This window comes from Rhea pennata, chromosome Z (genome assembly GCF_028389875.1).
Source record: "Rhea pennata isolate bPtePen1 chromosome Z, bPtePen1.pri, whole genome shotgun sequence".
Classification (NCBI taxonomy): Eukaryota; Metazoa; Chordata; class Aves; order Rheiformes; family Rheidae; genus Rhea; species Rhea pennata.
This window is the reverse complement of record NC_084702.1, coordinates 78,393,755-78,403,154: the sequence shown is the minus strand read 5'-3', so window position 1 is coordinate 78,403,154 and position 9,400 is coordinate 78,393,755. Positions and strand designations below refer to the sequence as shown.

The window sequence follows — 9,400 nt, the reverse complement described above, 5'->3', positions numbered from 1 at the left end:
ACAAAACGTTTCTAATCTATGAAGACCAGAAGATGGAGGAAGGAAAGGCACGGGACCGCCGACGAGCGAGCGCGGAGAGCCCCAGCGAGCGTGCGACCGGCGGCGGCGTGTCTGCCTGCTCCTCGGGACACGCCAGCCGGGCCCAGGCGGCAGCGGGGAGCGGGGAGCAATCCCGGCCGCGCCTCGTCTCCGGGGCAAAGAGCTGCACGGCGGCAGGACCCGAGGGAGCCCAGGCGAGACCAGCCGACCCGGAGGCTTCTGCAATCTGCTCGCCCACAACCTAGACTGGCATCCGAGCATAATTAAGAAGTGATCTGAGTTCAAGCGGTTTCTTAGCCATGATTGCCCACGCCTAACGTTAGGAATAAGGCTGAGGCATTCAAGCCTGGAGACTGGTGTGAAATTCAGTTCAGCTGGCTTAAGCTATGCGTCTCATCCGTGATTGCATCGGAGCTACCAAGCTCCTTGGTGTCCAGGCCTTGGGTATTTTCCCAAAGCGGGATCTCACTGCCCTGACTATATGAAAGCTCCCGATCCAGTTCAGCAGAACGTAAAGCAAATTAGCTCACCGCCTCAGTCCAATAATTTAAAAGCCTCCCAAGTGCTTGTTTGAATATGCCAAAGAGGTCTGTTTAACTAACCATGCTTTTGGTTACTCAGGGGAACTGAGTTTATGCGCAAACAGGCACTAGGAATTAAGATATCTGGGTAAGTTAAGACAGTTAATCATTTGCTCATGAGAATTATACACTGTAAATCCAGAATGTGAATGAATATATAAATCTCCCAGAGTTGTGAATTTCTTACAATAGATGTCACTTTTAAGGATTTTTGTTTACTTCTAATTCCTCTGATAAATGTAATATACTACAATTAATAGACTTTATAATGTAAATGCCAACTAGTCTGCTTTACAGTGGGTCAGAAAATCACTTTTTTTGCTTTTAACACAATTATGAATGTTATTTATTTATGTTTACTTTGATAAGGGCATAGGATATAAGCCTGCAATCTCTATCAAGGGCTGACAAGATTTCTGTGCTGTGGGACTGTTTCTTTTTTTTGTTTGTTTGTTTTGCTTTGCTTTGAAATCTTGTAACAGCCCTGTCTGAAACTACCGTGATTTATGTAATATTGAAAATACTTCTGCATTTTAGAAGTAGTAGTGAACAGATCTGAGTTCCAACATTTCAGAGAAATGTATTTACGGAAAAGATAAATAAAAGAGTAAAAATACGAAAATGCCCCTTTATGTATTTTGCTGTTCCTCTCAGCCTCAACTTGCAGCTTTTCTACAGTTTGAAGAGTATTGGCCCTTTACGCATACTTAGGATGTTATGTGCCCATGTGACTGAGTAGAAGTTCCCGTTCAGTTAGGAGCCTAATGCAATAGCTTCCTTTTCATTTACGATGTTAAGGATCTTCTCTAGTCAGTCAAAACGCCTGTTTGGACATTACAAAAATAGCTGTCAGTTGTCTTTAAAATCAGCTGCTCCTCATTTGATGGGAAAAGCAAAACGTGGCTTCCTCTTTAACCCTCTTCGTGCTGCCACGTGAAGTGATACAACGTGAAGTTGCCTACAAACTTCATGTGATAAAAGCGGAAGTGGTTTAAGCCCATATTTAACCCTCTGAAGCATGACTCAGTCTCAATCCTGTGTTGTAGACGAGTTGTTTCACGTTATTACCTACATGGCGGGGAGTGTTTGCGAGTACTGCAATGTTAGCCCTGATGGCAGGCAGTCCTGCAATAACATGAAAAGCGTTTTCATGCTGTCTGGCCACAAAGTAATGTGGATTGAAAGGCAATTAGTCCCACTCACAGTTTCTAGACCCAGCTTCTCTGTGTTTCACAATCTCTTGCAGTCTTGTAGAAGACAAACACCACCTTTGCATAAGTTTAGAGCAAAAATAATCTGCTCCAATGGCATTTACAGTAAGCAGGGAAGAAGCACTATTGCAAGAAACTTTACAGTAGATACTTCTTGAAGTATGTGCTGGAGTTTCAATAGCATGAGTTGAAGAAATTTAGCAGCATTTAATAGTGGTTCTCCATGGATTTCTGGTCATTTTCAATAAATATTTTTCTCTCATCTTGAACACACTGGCTGATATTTTGTCTGAATTCTGTTCAAAGCTACTCCTTTATTTCCATTTAACAGGTCATTCTGACATATTGGTAATAATGAGTTCAACACAAAAACTATCTGCTCTTCTTCCAAGCCCTGCCTTCCTGGCATTGCACTTATGCCTGTCTTCTTCATGTGGTGCTATCTGATAGTGCTGGGTCATTTAGAAATCCTAAGCATCTTTGAACTGATCTACTAGCAGTGTTATATTTCTTCTAACTTTTAGGGGATTTGGTCACAACCTTTAAGACTTCAACATGTATCCTCTCTAGGATAGTGCAGCCAATCCCCATTTCATTACGTTTCCTTTAGATCTTAAATTATTTCCCTAATTCTTTCTACCAAACAGGTGAAACTGAAACTGTGAAATACCACCACGCTGTTCCCATGTCCCTGTACAAGAATTCTGTTTGTGAGGATTCTGGGCCCTCTGAGACCCATTAGCTAGAGATGCTGATGCTCTTCCGCTGCAGGTTCATATCCAAACAGGACCGACAGCCAGTTGTACCTAACTAGCAATGTCCAAAATGTGGTGAGCTACCTGCTTGACCTATTTAATAGCATCTAGGAATACCAGATTTGGCATCAGAGAGTTTTGCTGTTTCTTTGCTTTTTGCAAAATCGGGTAGTATTTTTGCAGTTGCAGGAATGTGGCTGGAAGCACTTTCCAGAGCTGTGTTTAAGTTACAAATGCACATCTCTGGCTTCTCCACGGTAACCATACTTCTCAGGTAACTTCGGGCTGTGATTTGTGGCACTGATGCCTTCTTCCCTTTGCTTTATTTCTCCTATTGCTTACAATTTCCTCTCCTGAAGAAACAAGGTTTACGCAATTGCACTTTTTTTTTTTTTTTTTTTTCAGAATCTCTCCCCACGCACAAGCTTTCCAACCTTTTGGCCTATTTCGGCCCGATTTGAGAGAGCCGCAGAGGTTTTGAAAAATCCGAAGGTCTGTCAAGTTGTGCGACAAGCAGCGGCTGCGAGAGGAAACGCAAAACCTCGTTAGTGCTCCACCCGGGAGAAAGGCAGAGCGCGCTCAGCCCTTATCAGCGCTGTTTGGCTTCCCTGGCAGCGGAGAAGCGGTGGGCAGGCGGCCAGCAGCACACGCACGGCCCTGAACCAGCCGTAGCGTGTGCCGCTCCGTGCCCAGACAGCCCGCCGACAGAAAGCAGGTTGGGGACACGGAAGGGAGCCGAGGCTATCGTGGGAGTCGGCCGCGAGGACGTGAGAGGAGAGAAGGAGCTGGGGAGTTACTGCAGCGGAGAGGGGAAGGGAATGTCTGACCCAAATCCATGGGGGGAAAGAAAAAAAGGAGCTTAATTAACATGCTGCTCATAGAACAAATTCTCCCCGAGTGCAATGAGCCCTCTGCAAAGCAAGCGCTGCTCGGGCCGAGTGGTTTCCAGGTACAACGCGCCTGGAACGGCTCCTTCTCTTTCGAAACCACGAGGGCAACCTCTGCCTCGCCGCAGCGGGTACCTGCCTCAAGCTGACGGGACGGGGAAGAAAACGAGCCGAGCGAAATCGTCGCTTCTGGCGGGAGAAGGTGCCCGAGAGCCCCCACGGATGCCTGGGCCAGGGGCTGGATGGCGGGAGAGGTGCCTCACCTGACTCCTCAGCGGGGGGGGGGATTGCGAAGAGTCGATTAAAGGCAGCTGGGGGGGAAGAAAAGAAAAAGACAAGCAAAGAACCACTTTTAATATACACCAGAGTGACCGGGCAGGACCACGACGCGGAGGCCGCGATGCCCGGAGGCTCCTGCAGCCCACGGCTGGCGGAGGGAGAGACTCGCGAGAGCTTTTATTTCCAGAAATCACGGCTTGGGGTCTGCCAGGACCAAATCGGCTCCTCCGGCCCCGGCCGCGACGGCCACGAGGCCCCGCGAGGCACCGTCGTTGGCAGCTTCGTGCCCGAGGAGCGGCCGCCATGGCCACCGCGTCGCGGCGCCTCGCACACAAGGGGTTTCGCCTTCCCTTGCCCCAGGAGGTTTTAATCTCTGATTAAACTGTGTCTTTATGGGCCACTCGAGGGCAGGCCGGGCCGGCGGCGTCGCCGCGATGCCGCCGCCAGGGGTTTGCGGGAGGCGGGAGGGGGCGCGCTACTTTTTCTCAGCTCCCACCCTGCGCCGCGCGGAAGGGTACAGCGGCCGGCGGAGGGACTCGGTGAGCCGCCAGCGCGGCTGCGCAATGCGGGTCTCTCAAACCGGCGCCGCGCTTCTCCGCTCCGATCAACCGCCCCCAACGGGCGCGTTCGGCGCGGGGTGACAGCCCGCGCGACCAATGAGAGGCCGCTCCTGCCGCCTCCCCGCCCCCCCCCGGCGCGGCGCACGCAGCGCCCGCCCACCCGGCTCCTTCCCCCTTCGCCTCGCTTTTTTTTTTTTTTTTTTTCTTTTTTTTTTTCCGCCGCGGGCACTCGATTGGCGGCTCAATCCGCCAATCGGCGGCGCGGGCCGAGCCCGGCCTCGGAACGCCCAATGGCGAAGCGCCTCCTTCCGAGTGGCGGGTGGCGCAGCCAACGGGCGGGCTCCCCTCCCCGCGGAGGGGGCGGGGCGCCGCGGCAGCCAATGGGCGCGCGGGGGAGGGGGCGGGCGCGCAGGGGAGGCCAGCGCTGCGGGAGGAGGGCGGCCGCGCAGCTCGCCGCGGAGGAGGTTGGTCCCGGGGCGGTTTCGGCGGGTCCGCGCCGTGCCGTGTGTGAGGCGGCGGCGGCCGCTGCGGCGGGGAGGGGGGGGGTGGCGCGAGGCGGGCGGGCGGGGGCCGGCGGAGGGCCGGCGGAGGCCCGGCGGCCGCGGCGCCCCGCTCCCTTCCCCTCCTCCTCCTCCTCCCGCTTTGTTGTGGTGGGACGCGGCGCTGGGGGGGGGGCGCGGGCCCGGCGCTCGCGGCCGCCTCCCCCGGCGGGGGGGGGCGTGGGGGGGGCAAGGCGCTTTCCCCCCCCCCCCCGCCCCCAACCACCGCCATCCCAAACGCACCGAGGGGCCCGGAGAGCCGCCGCGGGGAGCGGGCCGGGTCGTGCCTCGGCGAGGAGGAGGGAGAGTTGAGTTTCCCGTAGCGGCGAGGGGCGCAGGAAGTTGGTGCCAGGCTGGTGGGCAAAGTTAGAAGCGCGTCGCGGGGGAGGGTTGCGGCCGGTGCTCTTCTGTCCGCCCCCTCTGGCAGCCCGAAGCCAGCAGCGTGAAGTTACGCGCTGCCTCCATGAGGCGTCTGTGCGCGGGTTGCAGTTAGTGCTTTCCTTCACGGCGCTTGTTTTTTTGTTAATGCTGCAGCTATCTTGCCTCGTAAAAATGTAAACAGACGTCATCTGTTAAGTGTTTCATCTACCTAGATAAGCACATGGGAGAAGTTGTGCCGTGATAAATGCTGATAGTTGCTGCAGCCTGCTAGAGTTTCTACTTGCGTTTTTTTTTTTTTTTTTTTTGGGGGGGGGAGAAAGTTTGATGTAGGACAAGCTTTTAGTCTTCACTGTGGGGAAATAAAAGAAGGGTAGGAGAGTGCATGGGTGAAAAGCCCTTGTGGTGCCCTGCAGAGCTGTTGAATCAAACAGCTGGGATTCGGACTGCAGCCTGGTACTTCAGTTGTCCATCATAGTTTTGGCCCAAGAAAAAATGCCTGTTGTGCTCTCTTCCAGTGCTTTGCAAACAAGCGGATAGCTTTGACAAGAAGTTTTACTTTAGCAGTTTACCAAACAGATATTTCTGAAAATCTTGCTGGTGAATGCTGGGACGTGTATTGCATGGGGAGTTAATGTTGCCACAGCTTGTGGTTATAAACAAGTAGGACTGTATCTATAGCAAGAAGTTTATAATGACAGCTTATTAGGAGCCTGCACATAACAGCAGGTTTACCTGTCCTTAAGTGTTCCCCTCTTTGCCCGGAGAGCTGTACTTTCAGGCTGATTTGTGACATTATTTCTGTGGGGGCTGGACTCTGTAGTGAGAGACTGATTTGTCTTTGCTCTGTTCTGCAAGCTGGGGGAAAAAACAACAACAACAACAACAACAAAAAAAACTTGTTAAGGCAGAAAGCTTCCCTTAGCAGAACAAGATTGCTGTTTAGACTTTCCGATGCTTTATCTCAGTGCAGGGGCATTAGTTGCGTGGTGCATGAGTACATTCTTTATGCATTTCTTCTTTGAAAGTTTTGTTTACATGCTGCAGTGAATTAAAGGGGGGAGTGAGTTATAAGTAAAGGGGAGGTTTCTGAAGTCCCTTGTGCCTCCCTTCCCCCTTCACTCAGCACTGTCATGGTGAAAGATAGCATTAATTATAAATGCCTTTAAAAAGAGGAAGGGGGAGGATCTCATTTCAGGTGGCTTGAACTAAATTTAGGTATGTATTTAAAGACATCTCCTAACAATATATTGGAATGTTAAATAGAAGCACTTTGTAGTGGATTGTTGTTTTGTAATTGTGTGGTTCAGACTTGGATTGCACTGGAGGTCACCAAAATAAACAAATGTGTTTGACGGTTTACTCTTCTTTACATTGCCCACAAGTCTAGCTTCTTTGATAATCTTGAAAAACTTGTCAACTTCTCTGAGGTTTTGTTTGATCATTAAAAAAGAGAACACTTGAAAAAATGAGGTATTTCTGTCTCTTAGGTGATCTCTTCTTTTCCTCCACTGAGATGATAGGTTCATGATCAAAATAAAATAAGCTTGAATTACACAGCAAATCTCCAAATGAAAGGCCCTCCAGGGTCCACCTCCATCTTCCTGTTCCACTTGATCTTTCAGAAGTGTTGAGCACTGGTTGATATAATTGAGTTTATTGGAGCTCACAAATCTCCGTTACTGAGTGTGACTTTTAAAAAGCAAAACTTGTTTCCATCTTTCTAATCCCTTTCCCACAAAACTGCTGGGAGAACAGGCTTTGTAGTAGGTCTGGAATAATAGCGAATCCGAGCTCTGTTTGAGATTGAGGAGAGTTCCTAAGTTTTTGTTTCTATAAAGAATAGTGCACAAAGTTTTAATTAAGATAAAAGTATTCTAGAGTTTTCAAATGTATTCAACACTGCCTTAATGATTTGTGCATGTAAATGCGCTGTAATTGAAAGCATCCATTTATGGGCCTGACTTGCTAAGTGAGCTGTAAATTCTGCTTTTCAGATTGGATTTAATGACTTTTATCATAAAGCCACAAACTGGTTGTGAACTGTGCCAAGAGGCAAACAATACCTAAGCTTACTTTGCCAAAATATTTGTAATTGTTGATTTGTTAAACTGAATTGCTGCAGGTCATGCGATGGGATTAGTTTTTTGTAATAGACTGGAGAGTACAGGCAGCCCTGTGTTCAATACTCTCTGGGCTAGAAAAAATTGGCTACTGCTGAAAAATCTTCCTAACCGTTGCTTTCAACTTCCACTAGAGAAACTATATTGCAAAGAGTAAGGCTTCAATCCAGATGACGTTTTGTCATGGTTATGCTTGTTTGACAGTCATAGTGTGAAGACCAAGAAGAGACTGTGAGGGAGTAGTTCCTGGGTCTCCTAACAGTTTAGTCTGGAGCTCAAGCTTGATTAAATTACACTGGAGCAGTGTGAGCTTAACATAAGGCAATCTTCAGTACAGAGTGAAGAGACTCTGCTTATCAAGGGGAGTGTCTGAAGAACATTTTTTAGGCCTGTTTTGGAAGTTAAATTGAATAAACTAATTAAATGCACTTGTTTATCATTTAACAAAGTGGAGAAGCTGCTAAACTATATGGATGAAAAACAAAACAGGTACTTGATAATTGAGTACGTGACTAGTGACTATCCCAGACAAATTTGTCCCAGGAGCATTTACTTTCTAAAATAATCAAATTGACACTTGCTTGTTACCCACGGAAAATCTTAGTCAAAACAAAAGAAGAAAGAAGACTTGCAAAACTGCTGTGGTTTGGAATGTGTATGTGGAGCTCTTGTGGAAATACTAGTCTTTCAGTTTTAAGAAGCAATTTTTGCACGTACTTAATATGAACAAACTCGCAGAAGTTTGTTGCTTTGTGAAGTCAAGTGAATTGGCTGACTACATTCTTGGTAATACTCCTCTTTTGTAGTTCTGGGAGAGCTGCTAAAATGCTCCGGTCCTATTAGTAGCTTAATCAAAGGTCATTAAAATTAAAATCTCCTCTTATGTCTCTAGTTGCATGCAGTTTTAGTATACTGTGACTACTTGTGCTGTTTTCAATGTGCTAATGTTGTAATAGGCGTAGAGCTTTCCATTATTACCTTTGTCTGTACTTTGCAGTAGTCCTTAGTAATTGGAAAAAAGTGCAGCTTCTGAAGCTTTCATAACATCATGTTGGTGCGTACTTTAATTCTGGGTATGAGAAGCGTAAGTTTTCTCATTTGTTTCATAATCAAACTTTATGAAATGAGTGAGAAGAAAAGGTCTACTTTCAAAGTAAGTGGGTAATTCTCTTTTCAGTGGGCTATATAAAGATAATACAGTTATGCAGGATTTTGAGATGCATGGCAGTATTAGAGCATAATAAATTTAAAGAATTAATGCATCTGTTGACTTTCTAAATTGGCGTGTTACAAAATTCTCATTTTAAAGTTGTCTCGGAGGAAGAATTTTCTTCGCTCCTGTCGCCAAAGTTGCAAGCAGCCTGCCTCGAACTTCATCTGCTCATGTCAAAGCTGAGCAAGGACCTTGGCTTTCCTTCGTGGAGCCTTGGCCCGAGAGCTGGCCAGATGGAGCCCCTTGGGAGGGAGCTTTTTAGAGCCACTCCCCACTGCTGGCCTAATTGGCTGCAAAGCCGAACCGGCGAGGGGGGTGGATCTGAGGGCATTGCTCAGCAGGACTGGATTCCCCTTCCGACTCCTCTCTGCCCCTACCGCCAAAAGCAGAAAAATCTCAAACATCCCAAACCCACTGAGGAAGTATTTGAAGCCGACATACTCCACCCAGATGATGGGCGGAGAAGGATGTGCATCACCTTTTGTGTGTGATGGTTCCTCAAATCCACATAAACAGCAGCAGTTTTGAGCTTCTTCAATTTAACAAAAACAGGTATCTTTAAATACACATTTGTAGAAGAAGAAAGAATGAGCCTCTCTGGAAAGTCAAAAGGCAGTTTTTGGAAGGGAGGTGGATACAGGGGTAGAAATAAAATGTCTTTTCTTGCCCATTCCACTGAATGTATTAATTAGAGTATATTTTGTCTGAAAGCAAAATATACTGTTTTTTGGTTTGAACTTTGTACCAAATTCAAGTTTCCTGTGAGTTGAGATCATTAACACCAGGGAAAACTTTCTCAGGTTCCATTGAAAATAAGTTGTCCTATTGCTGTTTA

At 47.8% G+C, this 9,400-nt stretch overlaps 1 protein-coding gene across 3 annotated transcripts in view; it reads left to right on the top strand.

The window, feature by feature from the left end:
- The first annotated feature begins 4,721 nt into the window (after positions 1–4,721).
- The window catches only part of SMAD2 (SMAD family member 2), a 50,333-nt gene continuing 45,654 nt past the window's right edge, over positions 4,722–9,400 (top strand). For 2 of the 3 annotated variants that reach the window (XM_062599233.1, XM_062599230.1), the window contains exon 1: positions 6,382–6,447. The gene's annotated coding sequence lies outside the window, so the exon portion shown is untranslated. Of the gene's footprint in view, positions 4,777–6,381; positions 6,448–9,400 lie in introns of those variants that run through there. The other variant, XM_062599231.1, reaches the window with a different exon arrangement.